The sequence below is a fragment of the Hetaerina americana genome, unplaced genomic scaffold (assembly GCF_022747635.1).
Source record: "Hetaerina americana unplaced genomic scaffold, ioHetAmer1.1.p SCAF_7, whole genome shotgun sequence".
NCBI classification, from domain to species: domain Eukaryota; kingdom Metazoa; phylum Arthropoda; class Insecta; order Odonata; family Calopterygidae; genus Hetaerina; species Hetaerina americana.
The window spans coordinates 68361067-68374322 of NW_027287316.1; positions in this window are offsets into that span (position 1 = coordinate 68361067).

The following is a 13256-nucleotide window of genomic DNA, read 5'->3' on the forward strand; positions in this document are numbered from 1 at the left end:
TTTTGTTTAGCTAGTGGTCATGTTATCAATTTGCGAAGAAATTCCAGTATTGGACTGATTTTCGCGACCTGCTATGAAAAATTGTTCGTAGTATCGTGAGTATGTAGTTGATCATCCACCTTGGCCACTATTTACGCCAATCTATATCATTTTATTATTTATTTTAGGACTAATAACGTTAAAATTAGCCAATCGTCTTGGTGGCAACGGTCAAGCCTGGTCAAAAGTCACTCTTACAATGCACATGCATACATACACACACAAGAAGAACAGATATTGAACAAAAAGTTCTTATATGTACACAATGACACTTTAAGATTATCAACCGTACCTTTACTATTACACAAGGCCTAGGTTCACATTATACCTACAACGCTCCGTCCATCGCCGCACTCCGTCCATAATCACGCACTCTTCAATTTCATATGCCGTTCAAAATCGCTCACCGTTAACACATCATTCACTTTTGCAGTACAACTTCTCACGCCGTCCAAATCACTCACAAAACAACATTTAAAAGAGCACAATAGTATAATAAACACTGATCAATGAAGTTTATCACCCAGTGGCTGCTTTACAATTATTCTTGAAACTCCTAAAATTCGTTGGAAAGGGCTCAAATAAACCAGGTATCAGGTTTCAATCAGCAATAGTCCTGTTTAAAAAAGAGGTTTTTTCTAATGTGCTTTTTGTGCTGTAATTTTTATTTTAAAACTGTGGTCATTTTTTACCTTTAAGTTTGATTTTTCTATCTCTTTCCATAAATCTTCCCAAGCTTCATCCTTTTTAACAATTCTATGCATCGCGCCAACTCCTTTTTCTTCTATTATTCAAACTTTCCCATTTCGGGTTATCCAACATTACCGTGAAACTCTCTGTTGATTTGCACCTTCCGAGTACATATCTTGCTGCCTTTCTTTGAACTTTTTCTATCTTTTTAATATGTGCCACCTCATATGGATCGCATAATATGGACGAGTATTCTAGGATAATGCTAACCAGTATCGTATATGCTTTTTATATTGTGACTACGCCACTTCCTTTTAAATTTCTCACTACCCGATGGAAGTACTTTAAATGCCTACTGTGTCACACTATCTATTTTGACTTCCCACCCAACATTCCTAGTTAACAAAACGCCTAAATATTTGCAATGACTGCTGCATGGGATTCTTTCTCCAAATAGAGTGTGAATATTCTTTTGTGAATTCTTTTTATTTGAATAACTTATATACTTTCTCTTACGTACATTAATACCCATATTATTATTTGTAACCGGTAATTAAGGCGATCGATGCCATTTTGAAGTATTATGCGGTCATTATGCTCTATCCGTCTTTATGTAATACAATCATCAGCAAAGCCTTATTTAAGAATGTAAATTGTTTGGTAGATCGTTTACGCAAATTAGGAAGAGAACACTGCCTTGTGGAACTCTTTATCGCGTTTCATTTATATTTCATGAAAATTGTATGCAGCTTCACGTCTGTTTTCGTCACATTTTAGTATCTATGTAATTACACAATTAATTTTTTGTACCTACCTTATCAAATTTGAATGGAGGGGCTGATAACGTCTTGATCTACCCAATGTCTGGCAGACAGGGGGACATTACATTTCCAAGCTTCTGTGCTACTGGCTTATGTACTAATTTCCTAAGCGTACTGTATTTTATATTCTGAGGAATTTAAGTCTGTAGTACATTTATTTTTCCCATTAATCGGGTGCGGCGATTTTTTTTAGAAATGGCATTAACATAAGTCTATCTGTCGGATAAGATGGTTGTACATGTATCTCAGAACATCTTCGATTTCCTTGTAATTCAGAAATATGCATTTACATAGGTGTATTATGTCCTTAAGCAAGATTATTCACAATAATTTATTTTGAGCCTTTTCTCTAGGGTTACATTAAAACGAAGTGATTCAAGCGAGGAGGCATTTAATTTCTCTATGGAAACTATATTTATGCATCCAAATACCGATGAATAAAAGCAGGGATTTTGACGAAGACAAACTAGTAGGGAATAAATATTTCTTCTTTGCTCATAAATAAACGAAAAAGATGAATTTTTTTGTGCACTTTGAATTCGAAATGTAATTCCCAGCCTGACTAACTCATTCAGATTTCAAGAAAGTCTTTCCTCTGGGATTGTGATAAAAGAAAAATCTTCCAAGAAAGAGCGGTAAACTCGCTCACTGGAAGACGAGAGTGTGTTCGCAAAAATTTGCTGAGAATCCTTCCATCCATTCCCTCCACTTTCTAATCCTTGCCCATTTTTTCCTAAATCCAGACCTCTCCTGGTTCTTATAAAGGAACGCTTTCGTTCGGCATTTACTTCCACTATCTTTATTCCTCCCAATCTCAGGCACATATTTGCATCCCTACCCTTTATTTTACCTCTGCTTCCCTGTACCAATTCATTTTATACGTCTTATTCCTGTTTTATTTTAATTTCCCAGAGGAATGGGTATTTTAACAACATCGTTCTGTTGCATTGATACTATCTCTAATTGCCATGTCAATTGTTATAAAATTGAATTCGGCACGTGAAATTTAGTAAATTTATCATTTATAGTTTTACTTTTATCGATTTTTCAAAACGTTTAAAGCACATCTACTAGTCAAGAGTTTATGATGTGTCGTTCAAGGTTATTCAAAAATTGTTTTAGGTCAATTTAGTTTTGCACTAAGGTCACTTTAAAGATTTGATGTATTTTCTTGAAACATTATTAAATGATCAGTCTACTTTCGCTTTTTACTCATTCCCTTATATATTTTGCAATTATAGATTTAGTATGCTCTTTATGTTTAGTTTTTCTCACAGAAAAAGTATTAATGATATGATAAGTAAAAATTGGCGTTGCTATGAATGCCATACCGAAAACAAAATGGTTTGCTCAACTTTAACTAAATTATACAAAATAATGTCATCATTTTACTTTAAATGTGAACCATCTTTTTAACTTGCAACAGCGTCCTTTCCCTGGGATCAAATTTTATCTTGTAATAGCCAAATTTATTTACCGCCAAAGTTGTTCTACTTTGAAACACTTACACTGTAAAAATGAAATGAAAAGGTGGAAAATTTTAAATTAATTACGGCGGAAAAGGTGTTGAAGTAAATAAACATCAGTCAGCTGGAGTATAGCTGGTTGGAAAATTAATAAAATTTAATTATGTCTCGTGTCCTGTATAGTTTTTAATCCACAAATCAACATTATTTATTCTAAATATTCAGCCGTAAAACTTTGATGGCAGATTAAAATTGACTATGCGGCGCATATAAATTAACCTCTCACCACGAGCAACTAAATAAAAATGATTTATTTGGATTTTTATATTTATTCAAAGGTTAGAAATATTTTTCTGCAATGTTTCGGCGATTTGAGTCACCAAGCACATTGCAGGCATATTTAAGGTTTCATCTACTACTAAAAAGGTTTCTTCGTTAAGGCCCATAGCACGTTAACTTTTTCTAAGAAAGCAAGTGATAACATTTTAAATAGCTTCTTAATTTATTTTTGTCACACTATGGTCTCGGGAAAAGATACCAACAAATTATTTTGTTCATTCAAGTTGAACGAAAATATTTTGATGACAGAATTGTTTTTAGTTTTTTATTTTAAGAATGCTTAGGAATTAAAGATAAGGAATGGTCCCTCATCCACGAGGAATATATTAAACGGGACCATGGCAGTATTATAATTTGGTAGTTGCCGTTTATAGTTGGTTTTGGACGAACACAGCCTGAACACACCACTTTAGCTTTGCCGAATAAAACAGAACCTGACACCCACCAATGAAATAAACCCGTCTTCGATTTTGCATGATTTCTACCCCCTCTCTTGCTATCCAGTATACTCATCTTTTTGTACTTGCTTGCTTGTCTTTTCCGCTCCATCGCAATTTTCAACAACCCCAGTCAAAATATCTGAATTCACATTCCTCTCTCCATTGCATTTATTCCGATAATTCTTTCTCCTCACCCACCATGCCTATCACTACTACGGGGTCCGTACAATAAGTATCGGGACTGGTTCCAAAAATCAAAATTTATTGCAGTTATCATTACAATTACTTAATAATCTTCAAAATACATTCCTCCTGCATCGATGCACTTACTTCGGCGCGTCTGCCACTCGTCAAAAGCCCGCTGCAAGTCGGTTTCCGGAATACTTTTGAGAGCCTTTGTCGTCACCGCTTGAACCGCCTCGATGGAGTCGAACCGATATTCTTTGAGCTCCTTTTAAGTTATTCTTTGAGGTTATTACGTTGTCGAGAAAATGTCTGTACATTTGGTTTCCTTTCCTTTCATTATATCTTTTCAATTACACACCACGGTCACCCTTCAAAATATTCCAATTCTGCGCCTATCATTTTATTTCACACCTTATTCTTATTTTATCTTTTTCAACCATGTTTCCTTGCCATGCAAGACAACGCTCCGTATCAAAGTTTTGACGTACCGTTTCTTAATATCCACAGTCAACACTCCTATCATTAATTCCCTAATCCTTGTGAAAGCTAATTTGCCTAGCGCAATTCTTCTTGCGTCCAGAGCAATACTGAGATAGGTTAACTGTTCCATCTGCTATAGTTTATGGTTTCCTATTTTAATATTTAACTTAGCCTTCCTCTTTCTCAAAATCTACATAACCTCAGTTTTGTTTACATTTATTCTCATCCCATATATATTGCACTGACAAACTAATGCTCTCAGAAATGTTTGCAAACTATTGGCTGACTGGCCAGCTGAAACTTGATCGTTCTCCAACCTAAGTGATATAATGAGTTCCCGCTCACCTTCACGCCGACCTACAGTTCTTACCATTCTAATTTTATTATTATCTTAACGTATGTATTGGAAAGCCTGGGCGATTATACGCACTTATGTCATACTAAATTTCCTGACACTGCCCTTTTAGACTCTCAATCCTCCACATGAACCTGAGCAGTCTGATAAATGTCCTGGTTGCGGATAAGTCCTATGCCTATCCCCCTACATTCTCGCCCTGTCACTCCTATTTCATTCAGCACATCCATAATTGTACTCAATTTACTACATCGTACTATACGTTAATCAATAAACAATTATCACGAAGAACCAAACCTAATGAATCATTATTCATTATATTTTTCCATCTATTAATGGTATTATAACTTCTATGACATCACGGGTGCATCTCTTTTTCCTGTTCCCAAACTGATCATCCTTTAAGTTATTATATCCCGTTCTCTCTAATCTTATTTAAATTATCCTAAATACCACCTTAGATGTCTGCGAAATAAAACTTGATTTTTATCCAGTCCGTAGATACGGCTACGGGTCCCTTTTTTAGGAAAGGAACCAAAACAGATCTAAAGAAAATTTCCAGTCTTATTCCTTTCTGGCTCATAAAAGTTCTTCCTTGCATATTTTATCGAACAAATATCGAACATGATATCCCCGTGGAACAATAGTTTTACGGGGATTTCATGTAATTTTATTTGAACTTCCTTAGTAAGTCGTAGCAGTACGACTGTATTACGATAATATAGCAACACCAAGTCACGTATTTACATAATTGTCGGCGTAGAAGTTGTAGGTTAGCTTACCTTTTCAAATGACCGAGCAGATGCAATAAGTATGAGTTTCGGGGAATGAAATTCAGTAGTCACTCAAAACTAATGAGCATAACGGCCAGAATTAAATGCAATGTAGTACGCATTAACTTTGTTGCTAACATGGAGAAAGCAAGTTTAAAATACCTCTTACAAAGAAATGAATCATGAAAACGAAGTGTAGAGAAATACTAAAAAATACCAGAAGGGTTTTCATTTCGTATTGGCTTAAGTTCCGTTTTAGTTTTCCTTCCAAAGGCGGAAAGAGTTTCCAGACCATATAAAAAAAGATGTAAGAAATTGTTTAAAAAGATGTTAAAAAATATAAAATTCCCCTTAATTATTGCACAAGTTCACTGGTAGGTATGTCGAGAGATGAATATAGAATGCAAGCCTTATTAATATGATGTAAAAAGAGAAATGGCGAGTTTCATGTTGAAACCAAATGATTGATTTAGGAATTTGGAAAATTAAAAAAAAAATCAAGATCCGGCTTCAGGAAACCGACCTAGCCGGTAATCAAACCCTCGACCTCCCGGTTTGCAAGCGTGGGCATTACCCCACCACCACCGGGATAATGATAATAAGGGATAACTCACAATCCTAGGGCAAGAGGGCCTTCGGGAGGATCTGTGAGTACTTAGATTTCTTGCTCCATTTGTTATATATATAGCTAGACACAGTGTGCAGACTGCTGACAAGAGCTCCGAGGTGAATGTATGCATGCCGCCCATCCGCCATCCTTCCTGGCCCAAAGTTAATTAACCTTAGTGATCTAGCGAAAACCGACGTTTCAACTTGGCTAGACTCCTACCCAAAGTTAAGGGAAATTGACGGCCTAACAAAGGGATGCAAGCCACAGTTGCTTACCCGAATGTTCTCTGGATAGGCGAGGGTGGAGTTCACTTAATAGTAAGGTCTACGGCGCGGCTTGTCAAATCCACATATCAGGATAGAGAGGTCAGTACCTTTTCCCTGTGGTGACAGTGGTTTCCCAAGATGATCTGGAACCTGAAAAATCATACATCCAGGCTGAGGCCGAGGGTCACATAGTCTAACTGAATGTGAACTCTTGTCGTCGGTCAGTAGTCAAGCGCAAGACCCACTCTCCTACCACTCCCTTAAAAACAGTCTAAGCTTTCTTTTATATTTCCCTGATAATTTTTGGTCAAAACAATAGAGAGAAACCACTTGATAACATAAAATTACAACCACTTGAACTATTTAAACATAATCCTCATTCAATGCTCCTAAATGATAAAATCAAAAAGATCCAATCGCCTTGTGACCCAACACCCCTTGCAACTTGCAGGGTAATGAGTGGGAGAGATTATATTGAGTTTTGAAGGGGTTTTTTATTTGTATTGGTAATTTAGGTTCTAAATTTAGGTAATTTAGATTTATATAGTGTATATAATATAATTTTATTACAATATTTAATGATTTGGGGTATTATAAAGAAATGGTGACTAGGTTTGACTTCATTAAATTATATTTCCAGTGAAAACTGACCTCGAATTTTGAACATAATTCAAGTGCGAGGATGACGTCGCTTTTCATCGTAAACGCAGATTAAGGAATCCGTTTCGTCACTTCAAAAATATGCCTGAAGCGGGAATAAACATTTCAACGTTGTATTTTTAGTTAACGGGGTTGCCTTAAAGCTCAGGGTAATCCATTGTTACATCTGTGGAGGCGTTTCTTTTTATGATTTCAGACTTGAACTTTCTCAAGTTTTTAAGCGCCCAATTCAGTCCAGCATTCACCGATGATGAAGGCCAAAAACTTAGCGTGAAAACGTTTTCCTCCGTTCTTGGCAAACAGACGAGAGTCATTTTATTCAGAAGAATTTTCCCTTGTAGTGATGACTCTCACATGCCCAAAAATTGACGGCTTTTTCTAACGCGGAAATTTGTGATACACCGCCTCACTTGGAAATAACAAAACTGAAAATTAATCGGAACGCGGTACGGCAGAAAAATTGCCCATCGGAAAATGTCCGTGAGAAGAAATAAAACAACCCGGAAAACGGAATTCTGGGTGAAGGGCCACGTAAGAACCGCTGAGTAAAATGATGAAGTCAAGGAAGCAAGAAGAAGCACCAAACAAAAAGGAGGCGAGAGAAAGATGGACGAGATAGGGAAACATAAAAATGAATGTGATACAGCTGAAGGAAAGGGAACGTGCTGTTGATAATAGGGGGCAACGGAAGGAGAAGGATCGCCCATTTTTTTCTTTTTTATTTTCCGGAACTCGGAAAGGAGGTCCGAAAAGAAACCTTCCGTAATGCATTTCTGGATCCACGGATCTCCTTTGCTCCCTTTCGCGGAAGTGGAAGATGAAAGAACCGGAGAGGAGTTTGGAGTTTTCACGGGAGGAAGTGAGAAAAGTCGATAAAGGAGCGGCAGATAGGGGGGGGGGCTGTGCGGTCTTGTTCCAAAGAGTGCGACATATCGCGATTCGATAAAAAATTGATATCGCAATAATCCATGATACTTTCCACTTTCTATGGTGTAAAATACACGTTAATATGCGGGCTAGTGTGAACACCTCTAAGCATTTCATTGAATCTCAATAATATCGTTATCAATGAAGCATTGTAGCGATGTGTATTAGCCTCTACAATCAAAATCCATTAACATTTCTTCTAGCATAGCTCTAACGTACATACGATATGAATGAGTTACAGTTTTATGTGGTCCCCATACAACCGGGGTCGATACGCTGGCAAATTTACGATTCTCGATTTATGTTTAGAACAGCCATAGTTTTTCGGGTTAGGGGATAAGAGGGGGAACAGTGAGATGGGAGGATGGAGGGATATTTTTGGGGAGGTGAGGCAGGAAGGTTATAGAGGGCAAGAGGCAAAAGGACGTTCGCAGTAGTATCGTTCGTGAAAAGTTTTCATTTTTATTCCAAGAGGCAAAACCAGGTGACCCGTGAGAGGGAAACGTAGGAAACGGATTTGGAAGCCATGGCCTTCGAGATTTACGGCGTGTGGGGGTCCGGGAGGGAAAGAGGGGAAAGGAAGAAGGCCTCGCGCATGGATTGTTTTGATTTCTTAGATTCCCTCCGCCTCTTGCACTAGTACTTGGTGAATGGGGAGAATGAATCAGAAGGAGGGCGCTCTGAGAGAAGGGGAAGACTTTAGGTTAGAAAAACGGAGGACGAGAGAAAGAGAGGGTGAGAGAGGAAATACACGCTGTTTTGAGAACGACTCGTTCAGTTGAAACGGTCTGTGAGCAGAAAAACTCTCCCTCTTGTTAGGGCTTGTTTTCTTAGTCCCTTTACCACCCTACCAACCTCCTTCTCTTATGAACGACCGTTCCGTCCATCCTTTCGCTTTTCACGAGAATGGTTCGATAACCTGTCTACCATATCCAGTAAAATGCATTCTAAGACATTTTGCCTCATTGATATTGCACGAAAAATTAATTTTGAACTCCATTTCGAGATATTTGGCATTTTTTTGATAATTCTTGAGCATGAAATATTTTCGGTTGCTTATTGATTAAGTTATTCGAAGAAGAAGTTCGTGATTTCGCACACTCAGATATGAATTGCTGTGACCGCTGAAATATTTATTTATCAAGAGTATTTTTTCTTGACATTAAAAATGAACAAAAAGAATGTCTAAGAATATGTCTAATATACTCCTCTTTTATGTTTATATTAATGTTCACGTAAGCATAATATGATTATATATATTTATTATTATAAATAAATAAATAAATAAATATATATATATATATTTATATATATGTATATATACACACACACATAAAAAGAACATTCACACGTTATTTCTTAATAATTTCAACGGAATTTAGCTCCGTCTTCCTCGGAAGAAACAGTAGTACCGAGGAAAAACGGAGATAAGTTCTGTCGAAATTATTGAGAAATAACGTGTGAGTGTTCTTTTTATGTGTTCTCATATTGTTTGTTGCTGTCCAAGTTTTTTATTCAACACTTCCGTGTTACTTCGACGAAATCATCTATATATATAACCATAAATACTCAGGAAGTTCTCTCGGGTTTCCCACCGGGTCAGCGTGGGGTGCACACCACGCTGACCCGGTGGGAAACCCGAGAGAACTTCCTGAATACAATACGCCGGGAAAAACTGAGATCCTTCATAACCATAAATACAGTAATCAACCCTTAGGTCGGTTTCATAGGTGATTGTAAGGTTCACCTAGTACTAAGCCTGACGGCGAGTGAAATGCACACACCAGGGTAGGGGGAGGGCAGTGCCTTTCCCTATGCCGGTTATGGGTTCCCAGGAATATCTGGTACCCGACAAGTCACATAGCCTGGGTAAAGCTGAGAGCGTCCAGAGGGACTTGCCCGGTAATCGATCCCGGGCCCACCGGTCAATGGTTAACGATAAACTGAACTACCGTGACCTACGATATATATATATATATATATACATATATATATATATATATATATATATATATATATATATATATATATATATATATATATATATATATATACACATTCAAACACGAAATCCCGCCAAACGGCGAATAAATACTCATATATACAGAAACAGATATAAGGAAAAGGGATAGGAACACATATAAAGGACGAACACAATAAAGGTGGGGAAGGCGGAATCGAACGGATCACAAGAGTAAAAATATTTTTGGCAAGTGAAAGATCCGAGGTTCGTGTCCCGGTCAAGGAAATATTTTTACTCTTGTGATCCGTTCGATTCCGCCTTCCCCACCTTTATTGTGTTCGTCCTTTATATGTGTTCCTATCCCTTTTCAGTATATATATATATATATATATATATATATATATATATATATTAATATCCGTCCCCGAACTACAACCTTGATGTGGTGGAATGGCTTGCGTGTTCCGATGACCCCTAGAGCTGTGCTGGCGGGAGTAATAGTAATTGCTCCTGGTATGGTCACCCATGCCAGATATGTCGAAGGTTAGGAGCCAGAGGAAAGGCAGTCCACGCAGCGTCTGTTCCTCAGTGAGGCGGCTGCAATGGCGTCTGACCCCCAGTGGGGCGGCCAGTAAGTGATGGTGTCACCCTAAAAACACTATTGAGGAAGGCAACGGGAAACCACCTCAATTATCTTTCCCAAGAAAAATATGATGGACAATGCACAGATTTTGAGTCCTGGCAACTACGGGGCTCGGCCCAATCGACCGTGTGTCCTGCCCGGCAGCGGGGGAGGCAAGGCTTCCGCGGTCGTCATCCCACGAAACCCTTGTAAGGGAAAACCAGCAGCAGCAGGACAGAAGACGCAGGAGAAGAAGACCATATTAGTTAGAATAGGAACGTGGAATGTAAGGGCAATGATCAGGGCAGGGGAATTGGAGAATGTTAAGCGAGAGATGGAAACGGGAAAAATAGATATTTTAGGTCTATGCGAGATGAGATGGATGGATAGCGGAGATTAATGAAGTGATAATTATAGAATAATATACAGCGGCGGGGACGAGAGCCAACGAGGGTTTGCCATAGTATTAAACGAGGAGGTAGGAAGAAGCGTAGTCAACATAGAGCAGGTAACGGATAGCCTATTACTACTAGAGATAATAGCAGAACTGACGAACTTGGTTATTATTCAGGTATACATGCCACCGAGCAACCATAAGGAAAAAGAGGTCGATAGGATATACGATCAGTTAAGAGGACAAAATCGCGTATGTTCCTGCAGGGAAACATTTGATAGTGATGGGGGATTGGAATGCGACGGTAGGCGAAGGAAGAGATGGTGATGAGGTAGGGGACTACGGTTTAGGCACGAGGAATGACCGCGGGGAGAAAGCAGTTGAGTTCTGCAGGAGACAGGGGTTAGTAATCACCAACACTTGGTTTATGCACTTCAAAAGACGCAGGTATACATGGAATATTCCAGGTGACTCAGGAAGGTATCAGCTAGATTATATCCTGGTTAGACACAGGCTTAGGAACAGTGTGGTAAATTCGCACAGCTTCCCGGGAGCAGATGCGGACTCTGACCACAATTTAGTGGTTATGAAATGTAGCGTCCGTTTCAAAAAGATAAGGCAGGGGCGGCGAGTTAGAAAACGGAATGTAGAAGCATTAAATGGTTTGAAAAGGAAGGAATACAAACAGGCGGTAGAGGAAATCATGGAGGATGGTAAACAGCTAAGTACTATCGAAGAAAAATGGGAAAGTATCAAGAAAGGGTTGTCTAAAGCCGTAAAAGACACATTTGAACCGTTAACGCTAAAAGGACTAGGAAACCATGGATCACGGATGAGATGATTACAAAGACGGATGAGCGGCGAAAATGGAAGAATGTAAATACAGAATTAGGCAAAATGAAGTGCAAAGAATTAAACAATAAATTGAGCCGGGCAACAAATAAAGCAAAAGGAGCATGGTGGAAGACGCAGTGCGAGAATATGGAAAGTCTGCAGAGGAAGGGTGAAATCGGTGCGCTGTACAGCAAAGTTAAAGCTTTATCGGGAAGTAAGAAAGGGAGATCTATGCTAAAAGTTTTACATAAGGCGGATAATGTAATAGTTGACTTAGCAAAGATCCAAGAGAGATGGAAGGAATATATAAAAGAACTGTATAGTAAAGAGCTTTGACCAACAAAGTTAGACAGTGAAAAAGAACATGACGCAGAGGAGGATAGCTTAGGTCCAGGCATACTCGACGATGAGATAGAAAGGGCATTAAGGGAGGTGAAACTAAACAAGGCCGTGGGGGTGGATAACATTCCAGCGGAACTAATGATATGTTTGGGATAATGTGGGAGGAAGATGCTATATGGGCTGATTCGAAGTATTTATGAGGAAGGAATCTGGCCGGAAGACTTTGTGAGAGCAGTTTTAGTTCCGATTCCGAAAAAGGTGAAGGCCACGTCATGTGAGGACTATAGGACAATTAGTTTGATATCCCACGCAGCTAAAGTTGTTCTCAGGATCATAAACAAAAGGATAGAGAGTAGGGCAAATGATTACTTAGGGGATGATCAGTTTGGGTTTAGGAAGGGGAGAGGTACGCGTGATGCCATTGCAGTAATGAGATTATTAATCGAGAGGAATATAGAACACAACCAGGAGGTATTTGCCTGTTTCGTAGATTTTGAAAAAGCGTTTGATAGAGTGAATTGGGAAAAACTAATGAGTATTCTGCAGAAAATAGGAATAGATTGGAGGGAAAGGAGGCTAATCCGCAACCTGTACATGTCTCAGACTGCTCAGGTGCGGGTGGGAAACGGGGAGTCAGGATGGGCAGTGTTAGGAAGGGGTGTAAGGCAGGGTTGCCCATTATCACCGTTGCTGTTCAACCTGTATGCAGAGGAAATGATCAAAGAGGCATGGGAAGAACTCGAGGTAGGAATGAAAGTGGGCGGGGAATTCGTAAAATCTGTTAGGTTTTCGGATGACCCAGCTTTATTTTGTCAGTCAGCCTAGGGTTTGCAAGCATTGCTGAGTGAATTGGGAGTGCCAATGTGGAGAATGACGGAAATAGTGCAAACATACCAACATAACTCACTTTGTTCCCCAACGATTAAATAATACAGAATCATTCAATGCGGGAACTATTTCATGGAGTCAGTAGAGAAACCTGAAATATGCTGCTAGGAGATCAGCGTGACAGTATAAATTAATTTTTATAAAATCGAGCAAGGTACCTT